Below are 14,019 nucleotides of genomic sequence, written 5' to 3'. Positions count from 1 at the left end.
CGCATCCCCCCTCTGCCTCCCAAGGCTCCCCACCCACATTGCCCCTCTGCTTCCCCACTCCGCACATATCTTACTATTTTAGCAGCCGCAATCGGGCCATGTGTGGAGGTCAGGGGCAGTGCCCAAGGTTTCCTGCCAGGTCTTGGTCAAGAGGGCTGGGCCCAGCAGATATTTTCCCTGTGCCCCGCTGGCCCAGTCCAACCCCGGAAGTGATGTATTCCTTTAAATAATAACTAATAAATGACTTATGGTTCTCTTGTTACTAATTAAGTCATGATCTTGGTGCATGTGCATAAACAAAGTGCCTTGTATGTCTTTGCCCTTAGAGCCAATCAGGAATTAGTAGTAAACCCTATTTGTAAACAGTAGGAGTAATTATACAACTATAACCTGCAAATACATGTCCATTTACATCAGCCATGATTGCTCTTCTGATGTCATGTCATTGACTGCCTCTAATAAAAGGCAGGCAACACTGGCCAAATATCAGAAAAGAATGTAAAATGCTCACTTAACTTTATGAAGCAACAACTCTTTGGGCAAAGCTTCTGTCGGTTAAGGGAGTTCCAGTTTTATGGGGAAAAAAAACAAATTACATATTGTTTTCTTAATCCTTTCTGGGTTACTATTATGATCCTTTAATCACACACTAATATAGACTTGTTTTCCTATAAACATGAAACTCTGTTGTCTGAAACCAAGATACCAGCAAGACAAGCCCTTCATTCAGCAGTGTGAAAGACATTTAAGTGTGCAGAGACGGATCTCCTTTGAAGAGTTTTCGTGTTATTTTGAATGACTCTGTTTCTGTTAGAAACATATAGACAGTAAGCCCTCAAGTGTCTGGCACAATCAGCATGAAAATAATCTTCCAGCCAGGTAGCATTCTCAATTACACACACATAACAAAACAGCCAACCAGCAGGGTTGTACAATAAAAACTTCTAGTACACTTTAGCATTTCAATGCTTAAATGCATTTTGCTGGAGTCACGTAGATCATTATTACATCATTACATTACACTTGTTTGTCTTCCTGAGCAACCAGTCTTAATTAAAGGGAAAACTGCCATCAGTTATTCTTTTTTGATTATCCCAGTTCCTTGCCACTTTCTACACAGTATTAACAGTGCTAGTTGTATTTACATTTACCTTTTTGTACATGCACATTATTTAAAAGACGAGCTTCAACAAACCTTTCCCTCCCATTCTCCCGCTGAATACTGAGAACCTCTTCCACTGAATTCTACTAGCAATAGACGTTAAAAATGTTCTCTCCCTAACTACAAATCCGTCAAATTATCATGAGGTTAGTGGACACCAAACGATCGTTCATCTAACGATTTTTCGTCCATCAGTCAGGATATTGATCAATCGGGTCAGAAAATTGTTATCGTTCACAGTTTGTTATCGTTTATCTATTGTCCAATTGTTTGCAGGGCGAAGCAAGCAGCTATCCACAGTTTTCCTAGCTTCAACTAGACAATATCGTTTGAAATAATCGTTTTAGTTGATGAACAAATTGTACCTTTAAATTATGATTTCAGGATAAGCCTGGTCCTACGATAATGAACAGATCTTTTAAAAATCTATGTAATTCTTAGGCTATTCAACTTAATTTACTTAAACTATTTTACTGTATTGTGTCGAATCCTGCAATGTTTGATCACAGAAGGAAACTGGGCAAGTAGCAGCACTTTCTATGGAATGGAAACTGACATGCAGCATTTATAACATAGTGATTGTGATGCACCACATACTGTATAAGAACTGCTATGTAACCCATAATGCAGATACTAGGGGTCATTCGGGAAGCCCCTGGGCACAAAAGCATGTCCCTTATTGCTAAACTGCGGAGGACATGTACCCAAGGATCTGCTGCTCTTTGTATGGAGTGCCAGATCAAAAATCTAAATGATTCATGGTAGGTAGGTGTTGCTGAGGCATGTACTTGCCTTTCCCTGTCTGCCCTTTACTAAAACAGCATTGACTAACACAGTCAGCAAAGTGAGCTGCAAGTCTCTGCGCTCCAAAGCAGAGCCCAGAGGCTTGCATCTATTTGCACACATCTGAACAAGGCATGCAAACTGCAACAAAACAGTTGATTGCACCTTTTATTTGCACTTGAGTTCGCAAATCACCCCTACTGTGTTCTGCACTTAGCATCTAGCCACATGAAGATGCTGCATCCTGAGACACAACTCTTTGCACTACTCGAAAGAAGAAAAAATAGAGTTTCATCTTACTGTGCCAACGCTCCCTGTGGCATAACCTTTAAGGTTTCACTTTTGTGACCCTTCACTCTTGCTCTTGTGCCCAGTCCATTATAAGTGGACATTAGGGGGTTTGGAAGCATAGGACTATTTAAGTTACAATGTAGGAAAATAAAATATTGAAAAGCTGTTATTCTGAACTAAATTGCATTTTTCTACATCTTTCATATATTTCAATGCAACTTCAAATGTTTTTGCCGCTATCATTATTTCCTGAAAATCAAACATATTGTCATCAAAAAATAATATTTTCGTACAGTGGTGGAACTAGCTATACTGCAAATTCATATTAGGCCCCCCTATACTTTAGGTATAAGACATACTTTATTTCATTAACATTTACTGAAACAGCTTACCAGTCGGTGACCCACTGGGCCCCCCTGTAGCTCCTTGACTCGCCATCAGATGCATAGTCTGCTTCCTCTATAGTTACAGTATGCTTCTGTTTCCTTACATTTACTTATATTTTGAAATGGTTATGGTGCAATCAAATAATTTAGTCTCCCTCCTTCCACTCACAAAGCAGAAGTTACGTCATGTTTTAATGTAGCAGTGCCACAGAGCAGACGGATGCAGTTAATTGTGGTAAGCAGACAGTGGTGCTTTTTCTGCACTATGGAGAGCTACATAACTTCCTAGTAATGTCTTTGAGTAGCAGAACACAACAAGTAGGAACACATTGCATAGTTCTGCATGGATAATAACTTCCTATGGAAGTCAGTTTGATATGTACACAGAATTCTATCCACATTTGAGTAGCAAGAGTTAACACATAATAAAAAATTGACCTAACCTGCCTAATGAAGTAAAATATTCTTGGAAACCTGCCCTAAGCTGAAGGTCTGGGGTGAGTGCACCTGGACCTCCTACATCCTTTGGTGAGTTTACCCTATAAAGGATTATTTGATTTCCCTTGAAATATAAACAATTAGAGAATCATATGAGATATGATTTTCATGATTAGTTGTATGTTTGTGTTTTGGGCACCAAAGAATTGCGCAGTCACATGATATAACTGTCTGCCTCCTATTCTTATTAATACAGTCATCATCTATACTGGCATTCGCCACATTTCAAATAAATGCTGGGTGCTTCCCAATGAGATCAAGTAGTTAAAAGTACTGGAAGCACTCATGGCCATAATGAAAAGTGAATTTATTGGTGCTTCGTATGATCCACCACATCAAAGCACCTGAATCTGTCCTGCGAACCACTAGTGAAGAATGCAGTACCCACAGAGCACAACAACTATTATCCATCAAAGTGTGTTATTGCAGGAATATCATGCACTACATGTTTCAGCCCAATAGCCTTCCTCAGGTGCACCTGCATCTGTAGTACCCGCATAGTTGTTGTGCTCTCCGGGTACTACTTTCTTCACAATTTGGAATTTTATGCAACACATATGGGAGTTGCAGCCTGTTGAGAAGCACCATAATACACACTGGATGAAAGGACAAGTCTGCTTTTATTGGTACAAACCACTAGCGTAAGAATAATATTGAGACCATAGGGCTTATATATTAAAGCTCCTGGATGCAAGTGAAAAAAGCACAATAGAACGCAACATTTGTTGCGTGCAGTTGTGTCTGCATTGCAAGATCTGCTTAAGCTAGGGTAAAAACACAGTGGTCTGCACCTCTTTTGCACCTTTTACACATTGCCCTGTTTTCTTAAATGAGGCATCTTTTGTGCTAAATCTGTTGTTTAAAAAATGCATGCATCTTGTGACTTTCTCTCTCTACTATACAAGTGTCATTCTCAATTTTCTGGGAGCATCACGCAATTTCCAGAAAGAAAACTTTTCCAAGCAACTAATTGCAAGAGGATGTGCTGCTTTATGTAGTATAATGTACTCAGTCCTTGAAATAATCTAAGTTGCCTGGGGAAAATGTAAATGAAAACAGTATAGAACAACAATCCCTTAAAAAAGCCTTTATTATATCCATGCATCATCAGAACCAAATTATGTTAATAGTGCCTCCATTCTCTGGCTTGTTTTCATATCATCTCAACCATTAATACCTTCTATTTCCTGTGCCTTAGCCCAGACTAATCCTCCTCCCGTCCTTCATACTGTTGGGCTTTCATTGTGTGCAAGAGAGTGGCATATTCAGTGCAATGGGAAGTTCGTTATGTCAGCTGAAGTTCCTGTAATTATCTCTGGGCTGTCACACATGTGGCAAGCCAGGAAACCCATTTTGCTTTATGTTCGTGATGAGGACATTAACCTTTAATAGAAACTGCAGCTTTGGGTTTTCATTGCAGTCCCAAATGGTTATTACAGTCCATTGTTCTCACAGTCAGTTCCTTATTTGCATGGGCTCAATCCAGTAAAATCAATGTAAATAGGCATTTTATTCAATAATTACTCATTATTTTTTTTATAACACTGAGCAGCATTTATGTACGAGATCAAGGTGTAACAGTCTGTTGGGTATTTTGGGACCCAGGAACTTTCTGCAATGTGCAGTGTCAGACTGGGGGAGGAGCAACCCACTGGAAAAACCAAGATAAAGGTGGCCTTTTCAGGAAAGATTGTTTGTTTCAATACACATGTGTAGAACTGAATCTTCAGATATACAGGAGAAACAATAGAATTCTACCTGTATTTAGCCTTCAAAGGCTAGCCTGATCGATGAGCAGACCAATATTCAAGTCTTCTTCTGATATCGATTGGCTCATCTCCCACCCTACACACACCAAATATTCTTACAAAAATAATGTTGTACAATATTATTGGTACATCTATCGCCACCTTAAGGGCCCATCACCCCATCCCCCAGCTAAGGACCCATCACCCCGTCCTCCCAGGTTAGGGCCCACCACTCCAGCACATAGCCTCCCCATGATTACCTCTGCCATAAGCGCAGGTGATTACAGCTGGCAATGATTACCACTGCATTCCCGCACTCACCCGTGGGGCCCAACATGGATGGATAAGGCAAAATCATAATCAGGGACAGGATAAAGGTCCGGAGAAGTGGCAATGGTCCTGATAATGGTCTTAAGTGGAGACCGAAACGATCAATTTTCTAAATACAGTATATATATATATATATATATATATATATATATATATATATATATATATATATATATATATATTAGGAGAAAGTAAAATGTAATGGGAATAGTAAGCTAATTAGGCTGACAAAATAGTGTCCAGGAATGTAATTATAAAAGACCATAAATACAATTGCAACATTACTATACACATCATTATCTCATCGCACACACTGCAGCACAGTGATGTAGGCACTGTGCAAAGTTCTAAGGGTGCCCCATGAGGCCAGTGTGTCTGAGGAAAAGAGGGCATGCTCAACCAGCAGGGTGTATGAGATTATGAAACATTACTCTCAATACAGAAACAATATGACAGCTCCATAACCAGGCTCCCTTTAAAGGGGACCTGTCACCTACACATAAAAAGCTGTATAATAAAAGTAATTTACAAATTAAACATGGAACCCAAATTCTTTTTTTCATTAAAGCATCCATACCTGTTATAAAGGTGTATAAAAATCTGAGCTGTCAATCAAATATTACCTGCCCCGCCTCTATGCTAGAGGCATAGAGGTGGGGCAATCAATTACATTCACTTTCTACTCAGCACTTCCTAGATGCCACTGCCCTCCACACATTCCCACTCCCTCCTAACACTCTATAATTTGGTAGGGTACTGTGTATGGGCATTAGGTCCTCAGATTTTAAGGTGATACACAATTTGTCTTAATAACAGTGTCCAGAAAATGGCTCCTGTCTGCTTGCTGGGATTGTGTAATTCCAAGACAGAAGGGAACAAAATGTAAATAATAAATGTAGTGTAAGAACATTTTTTTGCTCAACTAACATGATAGAAAATAATTTTGAATTATTCCTTAGGGCGACAGGTCCCCTTTAAAGGGGGTTGTTCACCTTCCAAATACTTTTTTCAGTTCAGTTGTTTTCAGATTGTTCCCCAGAAATAAAGACTTTTTTCAATTACTTTCCATTATTTCTTTTTTACTTTTTTGCCAAAATCTAAGGGGCCGATTCATTAACTTCGAGTGAAGGATTCGAAGGTAAAAAGCTTAGAATTTCGAAGTTTTTTTGGGCTACTTCGACCATCGAATGGGCTACTTCGACCTTCGACTACGACTATCGAAGGATTCGAAGTAAAAATCGTTCGACTATTCGACCATTCGATAGTCGAAGTACTGTCTCTTTAAAAAAAAATTCGACCCCCTAGTTCGGCAGCTAAAAGCTACCGAAGTCAATGTTAGCCTATGGGGAAGGTCCCCATAGGCTTTCCTAAGTTTTTTTGATCGAAGGATATTCCTTCGATCGTTGGATTTAAATCCTTTGAATCGTTCGATTAGAAGGATTTAATCGTTCGATCGAAGGAATAATCCTTCGATCGTACGATCGTACTATCTGCGCTAAATCCTTCGACTTCGATATTCGAAGTCGAAGGATTTTAGTTCCTAGTCGAATATCGAGGGTTAATTAACCCTCGATATTCGACCCTTGATGAATCGGCCCCTAAGTGTCAAAAATTGAATGTTGTTTCAATTGTGTTTCAATTGTGTTGTTTGAGTCTGGCAGATCAGAGATTCAGGTGCAGACTCTAAACTGTTACAATTTTGCAACATTTCATTGATACATTTCTCAGCAGCATCTCTGGAGTATTAGTAACTATTGTATCAATTCTAACAGCTGCCTGTAATGAAACTCAGAGATTCTGCTCAGCAGGGACAAATATAATAAATGTATCAACTAAATGTATTGATTTAGAATGGTTTATTCGGTTGGCGACCCCCCCCCCCCCCCCGAGCTGCTTCAGAAGGTGAAAAATGACACTTTACACTTCAATATTAGAAAAACTGTGAAATATAGAAGTATGAAAAATAGTAATTAATTAGAAAAAGTCGTTATTTCTGGTGATCTATCTGAAACTTTGAAGGTGAACATCCCCTTTAAGCAACAAAAAGGTTAGAGATATATGATAACACAGTGATATGGTCAGGACCCCTGGCCCCATAAGGAGGCCAGCCCTACAGGTGCCTTTATACTACTGTATATACTATATACTTCATTAAAGTCATTGGTATTTTCACAATGATACACTATTTAAAAAGGTTTTAGGAACCTGATAGAACTAAGTAAAGGCTCCAATCATGTGATAGACTTTCTTTGTGCACCACTGGCTCCAGTTTGGAAGTTCAAGGACAGACAGGGGAATGGCTCAGAGGCAGCAACAAAGAACAACTATTTTAAAAGCAACATACCAGGATCACATGCAATGTGAAATATTTCAGTCTATTTCAGGACATAGGAACTTTACACACACACACACACACACACACACACAATATATATATATATATATATATATATATAAAAATTAGGGATGCACCGAATCCAGGATTCGGTTCGGGATTCGGCCAGGGGGCCTTTTGCAGCAGGATTTGGATTCGGCCGAATCCTTCTGCCCGGCCGAACCAAATCAGAATCCTAATTTGCATATGTAAATTAGGGGCGGGGAGGAAAATTGCGTGCATTTTTGTCACAAAACATGGAAGTAAATTTTTTTTCCTTTTCCCACCCCTAATTTGCATATGCAAATTAGGATTTGGATTCGGTTCGGTATTCCGCCGAACCTTTCGAGGAGGATTCGGGGGTTCGGCCGAATCCAAAATAGTGGATTCGGTGCATCCCTAATAAAAATATATAAAATGACTGATGCAAGGCTGGTTCCAGGACCGGAACTAGGGGTAGGCAGAGTAGGCACCCGCCTAGGGTGCAATCATGGAGGGGGGCGCACTTTTAAAGGACAAGTAAAAGCAAAAAAAAATTTCCTGCCTTCCTTATAGGAGATAGCCAGGGAAGAAATTGAGCGTGATGTGATGGATTGTCGCCTTGTCGCCGTTTCTGAAGAGGAGCGCAAGCAGAGTTTCGGTAAGTTATTTCTTAATAAAGACTTATGATTTTAAAGTTTAATATGTGTTGGCGTATTTTTTTTTGTGGCATACTAATGAATTTTTTTTAGAAAATTTTTGCTGTTACTGGTCATTTAAGGGGATTTTTTTGTTTTTTAAACCCTGGTTTGCTTGGCCATTAATAGTTTATAAACTGCTTGTTTCAACCCCCTTTTACACTCCCCACCTCCCTCTTGGCAGCTGTTAGCACAGTTAAACAGATGATATGGGGCAATATGATGGATTTTTGGCTCCTGCTGGCACAAGTACATATTTGGGGGCAATATTGTGGATTTTTTGGCTGCTGCTGACACAGGTACAGATTGGAGGCAATATGAGGAATTGGCTGCTGCTGGCTCAGGTACATGGGGCAATATGGTGGCTGCTGGCACAAGTACACAAATATTTGGGGCAATATGATGGAGTTTTGGCTCCTGCACAGGTACAAATTAGGGACGATATGATGGATTTTTTTGGCTGCTGCTGGTATAGTTACAGATTGGGGGTAGCAATATGATGGATGTTTTGTCTTATGCTGGCACAGGTACAAATGGGGGTAATATGATAGGTGCAGGTACAGGTACATTAGGGCAATATGATGGCTGCTGGCACAGGTACAGGGGACAATATGAATGGAAGGTGAGAAATGGTAATGCCGGACCAGGTGGGGGGGGCAATGCTTGAAGCCCATGCCTAGGGTGCCAAAATACCTTGGCCCGGCCCTGGCTGGTTCTAAGAGGGCCCATTAGTCTGCAATTTTAAAAGCTGCTTATAAAAACACATACTATATGATGCATTTTAAACCAGGAAAATGTGCAGCCATGTTTCTACATTTCTCATAAAATAGAAGCCCTTCTAGTTATGTGCAGAAAGCGGCTGTGGGAAGGTGGTGGTGGTGTGCAATGCAAATGGGGAACTTTTTCACAGCTGCGTATGGGGCAGCTGAGTGCACAGTTGATATCCTGGGGAAAGCTTTACTGCTGGGTAGGTGTGAGGTCAAGTACTGGCCACCACCTGATATTGCCTCTCGTGCAGATGTCCATATGGATCCGAAGTACAGACAGGCAGGGGAATCTGGGTCTCTCAGACTAGACATTGATCTCAACTAATCAACATAGTAAAAATTCTGCTTGATGCATCTCTGTGTGGTCTGTCATTCTCATACCAATGGCACAAAGGGATGTTGAGCGTTTCTCTGCCATCTAAAATCCTGCAGAGGAACGCTGTGTGCAGGCCCGGACTGGCAATCTGTGGGTTCTGGCAAATGCCAGAGGGGCTGCTGTATGGTTCCATAGAAAGTTACCATATAATGGGCTGGTAGGGGGATGCTTGGGCTGGTAAATGGGTTGTTTGGGCCTCTGTGTACTTGGAATGGCAGGGCCTATTTTGACTCCCAGTCCAGGCCTGGCTGTGTGTTCCATTAATTCAGGGTTCCCTTAACCCGTGAGCCACATTCAGATGTAAAAAGAGTTGAGAAGTAACCCAAGCATAAAAAAATGTCCTGGGTGGGGGAAATAAGAGCTGTGATTGCTATTTGGTATCCCCTGTGGGGACTGGCAGCTAGAAGGGGCTCTATATGGCAGTACACCTGGGGGTATATTTATCAAAGAGTGAAGTTAATAGTGAAGTTCTGCCACTAGAGTGAAATTCCGCCACTCTCCATTCATTTCTATGGGATTTTTATAGGCGTATTTATCAAAGGGTGAACTTTCACTTCACCCATTGATAAATATGCCTTTCAAAATCCCATAGAAATGAATTGAAAGCTGCGGAATTTCACTCTAGTGGCGGAACTTCACTCTTTGATAAATTTACCCCCTGATGTTTATGCAACCAAAACTTGCCTCCATGCCAGGAATTTAAATAATAAGCACCCACTTTGAGCCAACTGGGAGCAACATCCATGGTTTTGGTGAGCAATGTGTTGCTCATGAGCCACTTGTTGGGGATCATTGCATTAATGTGAGAAAGACATTGGCTAAATTGGATAAATTAAGCCCTACACAGTCAAGATGTTTTTTCAGTTTGATTGTTTTTTTTGTATTCTGGCATTTTTCTATGAGTGGAACCATTTATGGACCCTCTTTATTTTCAGTATTGTATGTAACCTGTATGTCTGTATGTATGTATGCACCATTCATTGTACAGTAGTGATGTGAGGGCAGGACCCGCGGGTTCGGGTTGAGCTCTTCTGACTGCTCTCCCCACCCGTGACCTTACGAATGCCGGCTTCCGACTTCCAGATTCAACTTTTATAGACGCGCGCCTGCTCCCCTTTTGTGACGTCATCGGCGGGGAATCGCGGGTTTATAAAAGGAACATGGAAGGAAGTCGGGGCTCGGTGTGCGCGGATGGAGGGAGGGCGGGTGGCGGGCTAATCCGGAAAAATGCGACCCGCACATCACTATTGTACAGCACTGCAGAATATGTTGCCACTTTATAAATAAGTATTTAATAATATCAACGACTAGCAACCATCGTGGCATCTGATTATACAAGCTGGAATATGTATGAGCGCACTGCTGACTGCATCTCAATTCTTGTGTACAAGATGTGTGTCCAAACCACATATAGTCAGATATTGCCGCAATAACTTGGGTAAACTGAAATCCACGGTTATATAACAAGCTTTTAAACAGGATGCAAAAAAATTACATTCTGTGTAACGTAACAGAAATGAATTTTCTTGTATGTACATGTATGTATGTTTTTTTTATATAGTGGTACTTGTGCACACAGCACTGTACAATAGAATGCTACATTATCAGACAGTGGTGAATACAATCCAATAGTTCATTACAAACAAATACATTCAAGATTAAGTGCTAATAAACCATGCAGCATCTGCATTTTTGGCTGTCCCTATGTAAACTGGCAGCTACTGTCTTAAGCATATGCGGCAAAGTAAGGGAGGCAGATTTTGCTCCTTATGACAAGGGGCTGCTGCGTATCAGAAGTGATGATATACTACAACAGGTGCATCTCTCCCTCAAGACTACAATGACCCTTGAATTATGGGGAAAACAATGCATTTTGGACAAAAATGTCATCCAAAACTGTAGTTTGCCACTGCAGTTGCAATCATTAATGACCCCTTATATCAGTGATCCCCAACCAGTAGCTCGTGAGCAACATGTTGCTCTCCAACCCCTTTTATGTTGCTCCCAGTGGCCTCAAAGCAGGTGCTTGTTTTTGAATTCCAGACTTGGAGGAAAGTTTTGGTGCATAAAAACCAGGTGTACTGCCAAACAGAGCCTCAATGTAGGTTTACAATCCACATAGGGGCTACTAAATGGCCAATCACAGCCCATATTTGGAACCCCAGGAACATTTTTCATGCTAGTGTTGCTCCCCAACTCCTTTTAATTCTGAATGTTGCTCACGGCTTCAAAAGGTTGAGCATCCCTGCCTTATATTCTTCAAAGGAGGTTCTCTAAAACCTTGGGAAGCTGTTATACAAAAATGCACATCCTGAATCAGTCGTGCTATAAACAAATGAATTTCATGGATTTTCTCAGTCATTAGGATCACGAGTCACTTAGAGACTTCTCAGTGGATTCATAATGCAATCTGATCTAACTAAACATGGACCCTGTAAATCACGTACCAATTCCCCTCATCTCTTTACACATCGAAAGCAGAGAATCAATTCCAAATACACTTATGTAAGGTATTAGATGTAGCTGTGAAATGGTGGTATCTTCAAGCCTTCACCATTCTCTTCTTTTCTCCACTTCTTTAGTTTTGTTTCATGTCCTGATGCTCATGACAAATCTCATGTTTTGTATAGTCATATATTTATTAAAACTCCACAGTTTGCCCACAGTCTCTACCCATAGCCTAGAATTGAAATTGCAAGAAAATATCATGTGTGATTTCAGTGAATTCAATGTGCATGTATTGGAATATGTTGCTGCCACAACAAAGGGTGGCTGAGCCCTTCATTCTTTCTTTGCTACTTTTGTACTTTTTTTGCATGTTGTGCTGAAACATGGAAAGCATTAAATTTGTTAGGATATATAAAATTGATTTTTTCTCTGTTTTGTTGGCTCGTTTTCACTGATGTTGTGGGGGCTGTTGTCCTGGCTTGGTTTTCTGTTTGTTTCTTTGGCAGATGGGTTTCGGTGCCGTGTACAGATCTTGTACATTCTTTAAAGCAAGAGTGGGCAAAGTCTTGACAAATTAGCTGGTTTTCCACAAAGTAAGGCATAGTTTTTTTTATGCTTTTCATCTCAGTTGGTGGGTGGGGGAGGAGCACAGTCAGAGAATTGCTGGTAGCTTATCAGAGCACCTGCTGAGGATTAACACATTTGGTAAATTAGTGGAACGTAGATAAAAAAATATTGAATATTATATTCTGGACCCTGTTTTAGTACAGGCTCACAGCAGCTAGTAGTAGAACACACTTTACTCAGAACAAACAAGGCTGAACTGTCAATAAATTGGGAGGAATGGATAGAGAGGCAGATGCCAGGGAAACAATTATCAGAAGAACAGTATGACACATATCAGTTTAACACATAACTGTGCCATCTACTAATCTTACATTAACAGTCAATACATTACATTGAAGACACCTGGAAGTTGTGACATCCATGGTCAAAGTGAAGAAAGGATTGTGAGGAAGCACTGAAGTGAGGGGCAGGATGGCGTGGCGGTGGAAAGGTAGGATTGGGTGAAGGTGGGCTGGAGGCAGAACAACAAGGGTTTACAAGTACAAATAAATTGCTGCTAATTTATATTGGCCCAGGCCCTGTCTGGTATTTTACAAGCTCACCCAATGAAATGCCAGTCAGATGGCAACCCAAATGAGTCATATCAATAGCTGCCACGAGGGGGAGCACAATAAATTGTACTAAGGAGAGAAAATAATTTTTCTCAAAACTGAGGTGAGAGTAGAATCACGCCCCTCCCCAATTATTCTTATCCAAGACCAACAACTCTCTTTTTTTAAAAAAAAAATACAAGCTTTTAAATCCCTCAGACGATCCACTTGGTATTTATAGCAGGGGGCATTTAAATACATACAGTATATCTCAGTTATGTACTTGGCATGCACGTCCCAATCCCAGCAGTGGTGTCTGTGAGACCAGAAAATAATGTCATAACAGTGACTAGAATCACTGAAGGATACCTAAAAACTTGACACCCTCAATGATTTTAGCTTTTCCTTTAAATCAGACTATTGTGGCAGGTGCCTCCATGGACCAACTTTGAGTGCTGTGACCTCAGTGATGAAAGTCCCATGATAACGCCACAGTGCAGCCAATCACAGTAAGCCTCACACTTTCCTCCTTGCTGTACTGTACTCTGATCATTTACAAAAACACCGCTGTCCAACTCTAGCCATATATTCTTGAAGCATTTGAAATTGATTAAATATACTGATTTCCTCTAAATACCGGAAAAATCACTTGAAGAGCCTCTTGTTGCGCAGCCATATAAAGCAACAATATTCTTAGTGCTCATTTACTAACACAGTGCGTTTGCTGAAAGCAACCAATTAGCAATTTATTACAGTATGTTCAGCCTATTAACAATGAGATCTGATTTGTTCTCTTGTGCTTTAGTACATCTTAGCAAATCCCCTGCCCTATACATTGTGCTAGCAGCCAATACAAATTCAGTGTCCAAGTACAACAAAAGCAGAATAGGGTTATTTGAGTGGCAAATGCCCTTGGAGTATGGATGCAATTTGCAAAAAGATTTAATCACAGGTCAATGTCTCCACAGTGGTCATAGTTGTCTGCACAAATATGGAAAGAACATGGAAGAAATTATCAAAAA

Source organism: Xenopus laevis, chromosome 1S, assembly GCF_017654675.1.
Source record: "Xenopus laevis strain J_2021 chromosome 1S, Xenopus_laevis_v10.1, whole genome shotgun sequence".
Lineage (NCBI taxonomy): Eukaryota > Metazoa > Chordata > Amphibia > Anura > Pipidae > Xenopus > Xenopus laevis.
The sequence above is the reverse complement of the archived record's forward strand: the minus strand, read 5'-3'. Positions refer to the sequence as shown.